This window comes from Halichoerus grypus, chromosome 1, assembly GCF_964656455.1.
Source record: "Halichoerus grypus chromosome 1, mHalGry1.hap1.1, whole genome shotgun sequence".
Classification (NCBI taxonomy): domain Eukaryota; kingdom Metazoa; phylum Chordata; class Mammalia; order Carnivora; family Phocidae; genus Halichoerus; species Halichoerus grypus.
Window position 1 is genome coordinate 194600770 of NC_135712.1, and position 14444 is coordinate 194615213.

A 14444-nucleotide genomic window follows, 5' to 3' on the forward strand; every position below is an offset into this window, starting at 1 on the left:
TTTTATAAATAAAGTTTTATTGGGACAAAACCACACCCATTGGTTTATATATTCAATCAAGTTTAGTAGTCACAACAGAGACCAGATGACCCATAAAGACTAAAATATTTACTTTTTTTTCATAGAAAAAGTTTGCCAACTCCTAAACTGAAATGGAAATTGAAGAAAGTCATATGGCAGAGCATCTCATAAACATTTTATAATGACAGAATCCTTGCTATGGATTTTAGTATCTCAGTTCAATCCACTAAATGTTCATTGAGGACCTCCTATGTACCCTCCATGAGCCCACAGAAAACAAAACGTACAGTAAATACAAAAACCATAAAAACAAATACTTTATGTATTTCATAATGGGTTTATCTGTTCATAGGAGACTGATTTGACCCATAATTTACTCAAATTCTCAAAGACAATTTTTCATTTAAAACCTATCACACCCTAGTGACTTATCTGTTTCACCATCAGTTCTCAAAGTGACACAAGATCCGCTGAGGGTTCCCTGAGACCCTTTCAGGGGCCCACCAAGTCCTCCTTTTCCCCAACAGCATAGCTATGTGAAGCCAGATTTTCTTCACAGATTTCAAAAAATCACAACAGACTGAACACAGAAGCAGATGTGAGGATCCACCTGTCTTCTCTTTCACCATTAAAAAGAGTTGCAAAAAAAAAATGTGCCACTCCTCTTTTTTTTGTTGCTTGTTTTGGGAAATACAGTTATTTCTCATAAAATACCTATTTCTGGTAACATGTAATGTGTTTTTATGCTTGAATTAGTTAACTTTTAAATGTCTCGGTTTTAATTTCTAATATGGCAAATATCAATACATGTGACCCACATGAGCAGAAGCTCTTAGGGGTCCTCAGTATTTTGTAAGAGTGTAAAGGGGTCCTGAGACCCAAAAGTTTGGTTTAACTAAAGATTTAATTTTGTTCCCATTGGAAAGAAATATTGTTTATTAGTAAATACCTCCCAAATGGAGTTTGAAATACTTTCAATGGCAACAGAAATCCCTTACATTTATGTAGCTAATAAAAGGCTGGGGAACTGAAATTATTGGGGGCTTGATATTTACCCTTATTTGTTAGGAGAACCTGAACCACTTACTAACCCCTCACCCCAGCCTCCTACTTAGAAAAAACAAGGGGCTCCACATCTTATCTTGGCTCTAAAGACCTTGAGAGTCATTTTTGAAGTGGAAAATGTAATGGCTTTTTAATGGAAAGGTCATTTTTACAATAAAAATTTGTATTTTCTCCCCATTTCCCCTTCTTTACTTAAAAAAATGTAAACTGAGAAGAGGCTGTTTTTCCTTGCCCAAAGGAAGAGTGTGTGTGTGTGTGTGTGTGTGTGTGTGTGTGTGTGTGTGTGTCACCCAAGGCACTTCCCTTCCGAGTTCAGTTTCCAAGTCCATTGAGGCAATGATACTGGGTGTTTTAAAAAGAGAAGAGTAGAGTTTGAGGACAGAGGGAATGACCCTATGGGAATGAACATAAGAGAGAATCCTTCTGACCCCTGGGACCAAAATGAAATCCCTGGAGTCTGAGGGCATCTGACTACAGTTCTCAGAGCCCAGCCCTAGATACTGACAGAGCCGAAGTGAGAAGGGCAGGAAAGGGGCCCCCACACGGGGCATCAGGGCCTCTGACTGAAATGTCAGGCGTAAGGGCTTGGTATTTCTGAGAATTAAGGTGAGCCTAAAGAAATATACAAAATGCTATTCTAGACTGCCTGAGTCTGGACCAAGACAGACATCTGCTACATTATTCGTAGGATGCTCTGAGCTGCTCCGCATTGTCCTATAACAAACTATGGGTTGTAAATGACACTCTTCTCCTTGCTCCCTGAGAACATCCATAAAAATCTTATGTGTTTGTCTTGAGAGTCTCTCTCTTACATCTCATCTAGAAAACAATCCCTCCTTCTAGCTTTCCCCTCCTCCTCAACAAGCCTATACTGGTTCTCCAAGATGACCAGGCTGTGCCTTTCCTTTGAGCTCAACACACTCTGTGCTCATTTCTCCTGGCCCTGGGGCTTGTGTGGCCTGGGGGACAGGGACACATCCTTGTGCTCACCCACCAGCCCACAGCAGACACTCACAATGAAGCAGACTTCTCTGAATGAAGCTTGTTGCAAAACAATTTCAATGTTACAGTATAAGGAGGATGCAAGTAGGGATGCAGCTACATTGTTCTGGGTCCTATAATGGTGACCTCTCCACCCCTTAAGAGGTTGACTGGATTGTCCTGAGATGTGGGGCTCCAGCCAAACCAACCGTGGTTCAAGCTAACAGCGTCCTCTGGTGTATGAATAAAACTCCAAGGACAATCACTGGAAATGTTCCCTAAGTTCGAATTTAAGCCAATGCCTTTGGAGCCAAAAATCCTGGGGGTTCTCTGCTGACTGCCAGATGTGTTCCAAAAGCCAGCAGCTGAGGCCAGCCTATACCCAAGGCTGATTCACTATCAAAACTACAAAGTTCAAGAAGTAAAACAAAACAAAATTGCCAGTCTAATATTTACAGAGTCAATATAATAAATCTCTGTCTTAAGTAATTCTGTAATGAAAGGTGATCTAGAGCCGTAAGATAAAGAAAAATAAAATGCATTTCACAATTAGCCTTTACCTGAATCTTCTGGTTTTTAGATAGGACCCCATTATTCTGGTCATATCCGTTCTTGCATGTGTTTTTCTCCCAAGAGACCTCTAGAAAGGAATCAATTTGTTTAACTTTAACCATCTCCCAAGTTTTCAGTGAGATCTTCCTGCATACTCTCTTCCTCTGAATCTGCTCTGTGAAAAAGAGCCAGTGACTTTATGAGGGCTAGTCTCCCAGGCCTACTTGTGCCTGGTGACCTAGCAAACCAATCTCAATACAAAGCTCCTTGCCAAGCTAAGGACTCCAGATCTGGGACAAATGTAACCATTCACTGGTTCTATTCCTCTGCCAGACTAAGTCCTCTCCCCTCAGGACATGTGACAATGGGTCCTCCTTGCCAATGAGCCAAGCCTGTACTACTTTCTCCCCACCCTGGGGAAGTTATCCCATAAGCAAAAAAACATCTTGCTTTTCAAGATGTGTTAACGCCTGTTGGAATCGGGTCAAAAAGCTTAATGCCTTACTCTTACCAGGAAATGTTCCACTTTGCTGGAATCAAGCCCTTAGTGGCTTGGGATGGTCATATACACCCAGAACTTTTAAAAATGTGCCTACTGTACAAAACCAAGCAATCTGACCTCCAGCAACCAGATAAAGGAAACTACAACAGTACAATAGAATTCCACAAAACCATCCCAAATTGTGTAAAAGAATGTAGGAAATGTGCACACACAGTATGTTACAATATGTTACAGATCGTAATCAGTAACTTTGTGTTTTAAATTACTAATCTGCCATATATACCCATACACACGAACACCCTGCTAGAAGGACATATGCCAAATGTTCACATCTGGCCGTATGATCACCAAGGATTTTTCTCTTTCTTCTCTTGCTTACCTGTATTTCCTAATTTTTACAATGAACATACTATTTTGGAAATTAGAAAATATAAAAGTTGTAGTTATGTGTGAATAGCATATGGGCACCTAATAAACAGATTTCTTTAGGGAAATGTGGTCCCAATTAGAATCTGTGTAATTAAGCAGCATGTCTTCATTAGCAGAGCCTAAGGAAGTCAGTAAAATGAGTCCTCTGTGTATCACGGGCTCAGCACGGGGCCAGAAGCTTTTCACATATTAATTTGTCTAATCCTCACAGCCACCCCGAGAGGTAGGTATTATCCCCAAATTGCAGATGGGGAACTGAGGCACTGAGAGGTTTTAGTCAGTAGTTGGAAGTCAAATGGCTAGAGTGAGTTTTAAACCTATTAAGGTATGACTTCTAATCGCTAGGTCTTTTGAACTCGAGGGCAGGGGGTAAGGGGCCGACAGTCCAAATATTTGCAAACTTGTTTCAGAGGGCCCATGTCACTGCCTTAATGACCCCTGTCTCATTGCTCTTGTCGCCAATGGTGGCTTGGACTTGCCAAGAGAGTCAAATACCAAAAACCGGAGACATCACCTGTCCAACGAGGGCTACAGCTGCTCACACGGCCACAGCACGCCGGACATCAAGCAGGGGACTCTGTCCCTCCGAGGGCCACTGAGGGGGTGAGCTTGGAGCCTGGCCTCAGAGGAGCAGACATAGCTCTTGAGAATAAAAATATCTGGAGAGAGAAGAGCAACCCCACTCTGAAAGGAGTTCCTGGAGCCTTAATTATAAATTACTCCCTGGCTGTGTTTGGGCTACAGAACATCTTTTGTTCTCCAAGGTACCAAGAAAGACCTGGAGGCAGCTCACCCCACATTCTTTTTCCTCCAGGATGTGCCACACACACACCCCCCCCCCCCCACAGCTGTGTAGGCAGTGACGCTTTATTTCCTATAGCTTCAAGGACTGCACTAGCAATTACATCTGCTTCGTAAAAAAGCAGCAGTCCTTCAACCAGGAAAAGGAGTTAGGAAAGTATCAGCAGGTCCCTGTAAACACACAAAGGAAGGCAGAGGAAAAGACAAACATCGAGGAGATACCATGCCACCTCATTAAAGATTCAGGCCAGTCGGGATTTGAATCCTGTCTCCGGCGCATGTCACTTCTATTCTGTGTCTCCGCTCCGCCAGGCAGGGTACTAGGCACAAGCACGATGCTGAGGAGGGCAAAGTTGAAGAAAGCTGGCAGTCTGTTGGTCAGGAGTGTTCTGATGAGTAAACAGGCTAAGAAGATACAACGTCACAGTAAGTGCCCTGATGGGGTGGTCAAGGCAGTGACTCCCTGCTTGCAGAACCCTTAATGGATGACAAGGCTGGGAAGGGGGGAGACAAAACAGGCAGGAAGGCTGCCAGGCAGAGGGGGCAGTAGGGACAGAGGTCCAGGGACAAGAGGCTGCCTGGGGCTCAAGGAACTACCCCCTGCTCCACTTCATTGGCACATGGATGGCCAAGGTGGGGACTCTGCTGAGAGACGAGGCCAAAGAAGTAAGCAGGGCCAGGCCATCAACAGAGTGGGCTAGGATTAAGATTTTGGACCTTATCCTGATTTGGGTAGGTGGGCGGGGTGTGGAGGTGGGTGGGTTATGGAGATAGGCAACAGCCAGGGTCATGGAAGGGTTCAAGGGTGGGAGGGACTCAGTAATCCCATGTTTGCTTTTAAAAAACCTCAGTATGCAGAAAGGGTAGGAGGGAAGTAAAACTAGACAGAGAAAAGGAGCTGAGGGACCCAAGTGGTCAGGATGTGGGGATGGCATGGTGGAGAGGCGACAAGAGTCAGAGGAATGGGAGGTGGGCTCCCTGGAAGACATCAAGAGGGCTGACGGCTGGACACAGCAGCTGTCTGGGCTGGCTGGTTGGCCATGTCACTTTAAGGAAATCACTGAACCTCCTGGGCCTCAGTGTCCTGAGTCATAGCACCAGGGATCATGAGGCCCCTCTTCCAGGGGCCTGGGGAGTGGGGGTGGGGGAGGGCATCTGTGAAAGCCCCCAGTGCAGTGCCTGCACGTAATGCCCATTCCAAATCCTCACGCTCCTGTTTTCTGTTTTCCCCTCTTGGCACTTCTGCTACGGAGGATTCTAGTGAGTGCTGTATTTTCATACTAACGCCTTCCGGAACTGAAGGTCTTAATGTAAGAGACAAATTCCAACAGGTTGGCTGATGATATTGATACTCTTCCGCTGGCCACCCCCAGCCTCTGGGCTGCCCCCTGGGCTTGAGGCAGCAGCCAGAGGGAGACCTGAGCAACACAGCCCAGATCGGGGTGGAGGCAGAGTGCAGCCCTTCCCAAGAACAGCTCTCTGCGTTCATAACACAGAAGGAGGGCAAGCCTGAGACTTTTTATTCCCTCTGTCACAAGAGAACATCTGAAGCTTCCATTCCTTCTGTTAGCAGAATCAGCATTTGGCAAGAAATCTTGTGATGAGCCAAGAACATTTATCATTTGAGAAGGGAGACACAGAAATGCATTATTTCTGCAGCATCTATTTTGCCAGATCATTTCACACAAACACCAGGAAGAGAAAAGCACTACTTCACTGTCAGAACACTTAATGTCGTTCATACATTTGGATCATTTTTTTCCTACGTGATGACTGCATATCTAGAAGTTGAGTCACCTGGAACAGACCCCAAAGAGGGAGCTCCGGCCAGGAGACTTCTGACCAATCATAGTTAATTGGGATAAAAGCCAAACACAGGAGAGAGGCTCTGAGTACCTCTGCAGCTACACCATGAACAAAGTGCCTCCTGCCGAAGACGGATGCAGGGATTACTCTTAGCCAAAGAGCTGGTGCATCTGAACATGGTCTCTTGGCCAAATCTTCTCAGCAAAACCTGAAATTACATCTCTAGATTCAGCATCATTAAATGACTAGATGAAGACTGACAGAAGGTCCAGGGGAGGAGATGGCAAAGCAAGGACCTGCCCAAGTGAGAATCTGGGGAGCTTGCCTCAAAGCCCATGACTTGAGAGAAACTGTGAGAAACTGGCCTGCTTCTCCATCCCTCCCCTAAGCCTCCAGCACTTACCTTGAAAACCCCTGACCCAGATCCCCCAGTAAACCCTGTCACTGGGAAACCCTGGAGATAGGCTAAGCCCAGAATCCTGAAAGGTGGCTTGTTCACATAAGAGCTGAAGATACTTCATGTTCCTACTTTAAGGTTCAATGTTCGATCTTATTCTCATTCCTTCAAGCTCTGAAAGAGCCACAGTACAGAAGCCAAATTCATTAAACCAATCATTTAAATAAGGATCACACCAACACAAAAAAAAAGGAACCTAAACTGAACTCACTGCTATTTTCATTCATTCAACAAATATTTAGAAATAGCCTACCATGTGCCAGGTGGATGGAGGGAATAGGGGACTATTGACAAATGCATGTATTCCCTTGGGGGGTAAGGAAGCCAATTTTTGGTCCATTTTATTAAAAATAAGTAATAAGCAAGTTGGAACAGAGATGCCTGGATCATCTCAATCTAAACTTGAGCCCTGATATCCCAGTTAGCCATTCTGTGTAGGTCTCCTTCCAAGGTTACAGCTGTGTGCAGTGCAGGTAGATCATGTCTGCCACATGTGGGAGGGTACTGTGTGTCTTCTACTGAGTGCCTAACAGTCCATAAAGCACAGACATATACTTCTCCTTGAGAAGGGAGGGATGAGGACCAGGAGTTATGGGCAAATCAATAGTCCTGTAAACAATGAAAACTTGGCCAGGAATAGGAAGGACATCACAGTCACCAGGGAGGTAAAAGGTTTCAGGGAAGGATATAAAACAATGAATTTGCCAGGGGTCGAAGAAAAAGGGATGACTGTACCGCATGTATAATTCCCTGCATCCTGGGAGATGAAGTCTATGAAGTATGCTATTAATGTCCTGAGACAGTCATGAGCCACCACAAGGTGGCTGATAAGCAGAGGCAGGACCTCTGTGACCAAGGCTTAATGGACAGTGGTAACAAGAGTAGGATGGGGAGAAGGGGAAGAAAGGGAGGGGGAAGTCCCTTTAGATGTACGTAAACTCATCAGATATCCCTCCAATGGGGAGGAAGTGATACAATTCCTGCTCTGTCTCCTCTATCTTATTCCTAGCAAAGGTGGTTAACCATGATGGGATGAGTGGGAAAGAATCTGCATGGATTTTGCTGGAATACTATTGATTTGGAATCTGGTAGCAGCATCCTGCTTGGCTTAGAATCCCTGGCTGGGGTTCAAGACACAGGAAGAGCAACAACATGCATCCCACTTGCTAGGCAGTTTGGCAATGTGCTAAGACCACAGACTTTTCAGCTAGTACACTAAGTTCAAGCATCACTACTCACTAGCTTTGTGACAAGTTACTCAGCCTCCATCAGCCTCCTTTCCTTCATCAGCAAACGATATGACACCAGACCTCCTAGTGTGCTTAGGATGACCAAAGGGGGTCAAGCGTGTAAAGTACCCAGCAGAATGCTGGACACAGAGTAATGCACTCCAAAAATGGTAATGGTATTGGCGGAGGTGGTAATAAATTCTGACATTTGTTCTATAACTTCTGAGAATGGTCATTCTCTTGCCTCAACAACAAGAAGATACTCTGAACATATGTTCACAGTCTAACCGATGAACTAGCCCTGAATGCTGCTCTGGGCAGTGGCATTTTTCAAGCACATTTCTAAGGCACTGAGGGGTCTTCAACAGTAACTCTTTGGGGAATGGCTCCCTGCTGGCAGGAACCGGATGCTAGATGTCTCTATTTACATAGAGGAAATGACAGTTTTTAGATATGGTACTAAAGGTGTTGCAATAAAAACTAATCATCTACAATTTTTGGATTCTCTCCTTATAGGCAGTGTCATTTTCTTATTATGACATGAATGTACTTAGTATTCCTCTCGACTCAATTATTGCATACAGAAGTGTCACTTCAAAATACAACACTCCAAAGCAATTATGTTTCCAAGTAAATATATTTCCAAATCCTTTAAGCTGATGTTAGGAATGCTTCTTCTTAACCATAACAAGGAACCTAACTGAATGCATGGAACTCTAGGTCACAGAAGAATATTTTTCTATTTAAAAATGGAAAGTGCCATTTTGTACAAATAATTCTGTTTCACACAGGTAATTCTAATCGAGTGTCTCCAAGGTCCAAAAACCATCCACGATTAATGCAGTGCTCTTCCAGATCTAGTTAGGTGGGGAAAATCCTTACAAAATACAGCTCTTCTCTGTCAAAGCCATCAGAACAAGAGACAATTTGCAGGAGAAGAAGAGACCCTGTTGAGCAAGGACAGAAGGAGGGAAGACAGGGCACCACATTACAACCCAAAGAACAAACACAGGGTGGCCAGGGAACAGCTGGGCTCCAACCTCTGCAGGGCTGAGGCACGTGGAGGCCACTTGTGGGATCTGGACGATCACCTGCAAGCAGTTCTTGCTCTGCGGGGAGAAAAGCATGGATATGGACCACCACTGAAGACAGTAGAGTTTGCTCAGCATGTTACTAAGACCTTCCAGCTGGGGGATGGAGGTCATGGTCTGGTCTAAATGGCTTCTCCAGGTGCCTTCTGGTCCTCACCTTGAAGGAGCACTGCCACAGGAGTTACTGGGGTCCCCTGGCCCTCGTGGCCCTGGCGTCCTTGCTCCCAGCTCACTGTCTGGAGTGCCCTCCTAAATCACAGAGTTCGAAGGACACTACTCTTCAGAGCAGGTGGCTCTGCAGTGGGTGGTCTCTGACAGATTTCTAGTACTTTCGGATTGTCAGGTCCCAAATTAAAAGATGGGTATCTCTCCTCTCCCTGTTTTACTGTCTATACTCTTTTTATTTTTTAACCTTGATAAGTCTCATAAGCTTTTACTGTTCAACACAGTCAACTGGACAAATGCTACTGATAAATTTTAGCTCTGTGGAGATAAAACTGAGTGTGAATGCTGCATTCGATTCCTGTTTTATATGAGGGGAGTTGAGTCAGAGGCAAGCTATTAAACCAGCTGTTGACAGAACCATCCTTGCCCCAGCATGGTGGCATAACGCACTGCTTTGAAACAGGGAAATTCATCTGCCTACTGAACAAAATCAAATGATCTCAATGCTTCTAAAAAAAAAAAAAAAATCCCATTCCTGGGTATTTTCTGGATTACTGCATGGGATCTGAGGCTCTGAAATGCACATTTTTATGCTGTACATACATCCTCACAACACTAAAAGCCAAAGTAATGACTAGAGGTCCACGTGTGTTAGAGAGGAACAATTCCATTGTGTGCATTTACGAGTGTATTTTATATACGCCAGCAAATTTAAATACAGCAAAACTGCAAATAATAAAACATTACTTTACAAAGCCTAGACGACTTGAAATAGATTATTTTCTCCAGCCTACTCTTTTCAAACACATTTTTCTGATGTTCCAATTTAAAATAATTCATCCTTCCTGCTCCCCAAGGATCCGAAGGAATAGCAACAATGACAATAAAAATAATTTATTTTTAATAATAACAGCCAGCACTTACTGAGCACTTAACTTAAGGTCAAATAGGTATTGTTTCCTTCCATTTTATAGGTTAGGAACTGAGGCACAGAGAGATTAGCCAAGTTACCGAGGTTATCGTACCAGTAAGTGGTTGTATTAGTTATGGGGACAGTAGCTACTATAATAAAAATATCCCCAAATCTCAGTGGTTTAACACAATACACATTTAATCCTCATTCATGTAGCCACCCCATCCTTGTCTGCAGCCTTCCACATAGTGATTCAGGGACCCGGGATCCTGCCATCATGTGTCTCTGCTCTCCCCTCAGGCCTTGGAGTCTTCTGCATTCGGCCAACAGATGGGGAGAGAGGGTGAGGAGAAGATGCACCTGCTTCCTCACTCCTCAGCCTGGAAGCGACATGCAGCAGCTCTGCTCATATTCCACTGGCACTAACTAGCCACATGGCCAACCCAATGGACCAGAGGGCGGGAAACAGAACCCGTGGCTGGGGCGCTATATCCAGACACTAAAGCAACAGCTGCAAGCTGTCTACACTGCTGTCACAGAGCCAGGATTCAAACCCAGGCAGCATGGCCTTGGAGTCTATATTCTCAACTACCACACTTCAGTTTAAAAGCTTGATAAACTGGAGGTAGATGAAACCTCCGATTAAAACTTGGCTGGGAACCACCTGCAAGATGGATAATTTAGAGCTGGCACAATCAAGTCCACAATCTACAGAAAGGATAATATGATCCAATCACTTGTATGTGTAATTACGGTCAGGCTCAGATGTTAAAGGCCAAGATACTGCAACACAGAAAGGAACACATTATAAACAATTCTTAGACCTTCTGTCCGATTTCCTTAATCCCAGCTCAAATAAAACTGCTATTTGAGTAACATCAGTGACCTTCTCTAGCATACGATATTAGTTGCCCAGGCGCCACAAAAGTTAATTGGCTTAACTAAAGTCTCTTTAATTCTATATCCAAGATGTCCTGGAAATCGAAGGCAATCAATGAATGAGTCTGCAAGATCCGTAACAAGCTTAGAGCTAATACTATTTGCAGCTGCTCAAGTGGTTTCTGTACTTACAGAGCCAGAAGCTGGAATGAGGGTTAGGACCCTGCATCTGAATGAACCTTTAACTCCATCCACTCCAAACTGAACATAGAGGCCCTGGTTTATGGCACAGCTGGACCCTAGCTTTTCCTTGGGGAACGTGGAGAACCGTGGTGGGATCATGCCCAATAGTTATGAACCTGCCCTCCATCCTACTGAAAGGAAGAGCTGAAAACTCAGTCTCCCTTGTACAAAGGTTGGGGAGATTCTGTTCCTGACTGCTGACATCAGAGGCTAAGAGGAAATGGCCCCACAGCATCGGCAACCTCCATGCAAACATCCCCTTGCCTCATGTGTGCCCACAGGAGCTGCAGGAATTTCCAGCAGGTGACACCCTCATTTTATCCACTATAAACAGTGTCAAAAAATGAAGTTGTTACAGCAGAGCCGCCCTAATGCTGAGATGCAAAACAGAATCAGAGAGCCTTCTAGGAATTCAGCTGTCCCTCACTTCAGAATCCAGGGATTTTCTGACATACTTCACCAAGCCCAGCACAGAGCACTTCTCCCCAAGATCTTTAAGCTCACAATGTTAGAATCTGACAGGAACTTAGAAACAATCCATTTCAGAAGCCACTAACTCAAACGCTTCCAGAGGCTAGACAGGTCGTACCAGGTGAGGGAATGAAGCCAGGCTGGAGCCTTTGGCAAAGAGCAGAGCTTCTGTCCCATCCTTAACTGGCCGTTACTTTTCCGCTGCTGCTGATCTTTGTGGGGTGAGGGGCACCCTGTGAGTACCCAATCTTCCATTTGTTAAGAAGTGCCAGCAATCTATGTTTTCGTGTGAAATCTGCTGCTGAGTCTGTTTCTTTGAACACTCTGGGACCCAGACACAAACTGTGTCTAAACATCTTCCTCATACATCTTCACATGAGGAGACTGAGACAGAATAACAAGGATCCCCATCTCCGACATTTGCAGCTGAGATGTGCTGGAGGGTGCGGATGGTTTCCTGGCATCTACCACTAACTCCTGAAGCCGGCACTGCTACGATCTTTACTGTAATATGAGTGGGAGGCACCAAGAGGGCAACGCCAGCCCAGGCCAGTAAGGGACAGATGTCCACCTCCTGCCTTCCCAGCGTCCCAGCCAGTGCGGACAGAGTCAGGGTCCTCCTCACCATTTGGGTCACCTGAGGCTGACTTCCCTGAGAAACCCCCCACTTACAGCCAGAAGCACTGGATTCCTCGGGCATTCGGGGTTGCTAGGCATGGAAATAAGGCCCTGAAACTGAGGAATCTAGACAGGCGGAGAGAAGCCCACACATTACTCCCAAAATAGGGTTTTTTCTGTGGTGGTTTGAAGAATTGTAGAGTCCTAGGGAATGTTAACTAAGGTTTCCGTTTCTCTCTCTCTCTCTCTCTCTCTCTCACACACACACACACACACACACACACACACACAATCACTATGCTACCAATATTTTTTCTCCTAAGATGTATTTAGGAAACTATAAGGAAATTAACCAACACATCCACCTTATTCTTATCATCATGCTATGATGTGCCTTTAAGATGGGGATTTGGGGGAGTGGCTGCTCTGGCATCTGGTGAATCCCACTGACCCTTTCTCAGAATGATACATTTTTTTTAAAGATTTTTATTTATTTAATTGAGAGAGACAGAGAGAGAGAGAAAGCAGGGGGAGGAAGGGGCAGAGGGAGAGGGAGCAGCAGGTTCCCCGATGAGCAGGGAGCCTGACGCGGGGCTCGATCCCAGGACCCTGGGACCATGACCTGAGCCGAAGGCAGACGCTCAACCAACTGAGCCACCCAGATGTCCCGGAATGATACTTTTCAATGAAAAAAAGAAAACACACAGGAGGGAAACCAATTATACTGAAATTCAGTTTTCAAAATGTTTACAACATAAATTTGCGATGCGGTAACGTCGGTGTTTCTTCATGGGTGCATTGAATGACAAGATCTAGTACTGAATGTGTAGCCACCATACCCCTGGTGCCAAGGATTGAGTGCCAACAGCAAGCAGCCATCTGCATCGACTATGGTACGATATGAAAATATCTGTGATTTCTGCCAGCGACAAAGTCACAGGCACCACTATGACTTGTTACCTACATTTCTAAGATAAAGGCGTACATTTCGGTTCAAGGTTAGTGAGAATAAAAGATGTCTCTTTTTCCCACCTAAGTTCAGAATCCCCTGCACTCTCTCCAAGGCATGGACATGGTTTAGCACCCCCACACACTCCCCAAGAACAGCAAGAGGTCCCAGAAAAAGTCAGCCGAGGTACGAACAGTGAAGGACATCTACCTGTTGGCTGCTAGTCTCTGTCATATGGACCGTCTGGTCATTAGCACACATTCATTATCCAATGTACGATTTCTCTATATTAAACATATACATAAAATTGTGGACATTTCCTGCAATAATTAATTCTCCCAGATGGCTCTGCTGTCTAGGTAAGTGAAGATTATAGTTTATGAGTTTCTCTGGGTGCTCTGTCAATACATGATGATTTCTCAAATGGATCAGGGAAGAGTAAACACTAAATTGGAAACAATATTTATCTCAGGCCATGGTGTTAGAGCAGAATTGATGGGCACGATCATTTTCTTTCCTACATACTACTAGGTTATTGGAATTCTTCACAAAGACCATACATTCATGTATTATTTGTGTGATTAAAAATATATAAAGTGTCAAGTTCAAAGAAATTTAGTAATCACTGACATAAAAGTATAATAAATGCCTCATAACATGCAAAGAGAAATATGACTAACTCAGAAGGTTACACTCGAGACATGAATTAAACAACCCACTGAACAAACCCAGCCTTTCTCCACAGCTACTAGATGCCCGTGTCAAAAAATATTTCACCCATTGTCTGCTATCATAGAAATCTGCTCATAAAATAATGCTAAGGGAAGTGCATTATTGTTTATAACTAAAGCCATGCCAAAACCCAAAGCAAAACAGAGTGGGCGGGGCCACAACAAAATTCTTAGACCTGGCTGGGGTATGGTGGCAGAACTGGGGTACAATTTTTCCAGTTTTCTAAATTTGTTATATGATGCTGCTTTTCAAATAGGAAGAAGCAAGGTCTGAGGTGGTGAAAAATAGAAAGCTAAAGGTGGATTCAAGGCCAGAGAGCCCAAGTTCTGACCTCCCCCAATCACTCTCCTAAGGTAAAATGCGAATTTTTCTTATTATAAAAGCAAAATGTTCTCACTGTAGGAAGAACTATCAGAAGGTAGATACAAGCAAACAGAAAACAAAAACAAAAAGAAAACCCTTAATCCCACTTTCCCAAAATACCATGGTTTACCCTGTGGTTTATATCCTCACAGATTTTTTTAATGTATAAATTATAAC

At 44.3% G+C, this 14444-nt stretch overlaps 1 protein-coding gene across 6 annotated transcripts in view; it reads right to left on the bottom strand.

Moving 5' to 3' along the window:
• Positions 1–14444, bottom strand: part of CACNA2D3 (calcium voltage-gated channel auxiliary subunit alpha2delta 3) — an 852366-nt gene that overhangs the window by 682682 nt on the left and 155240 nt on the right. The gene's annotated exons all lie outside the window — the stretch shown is intronic.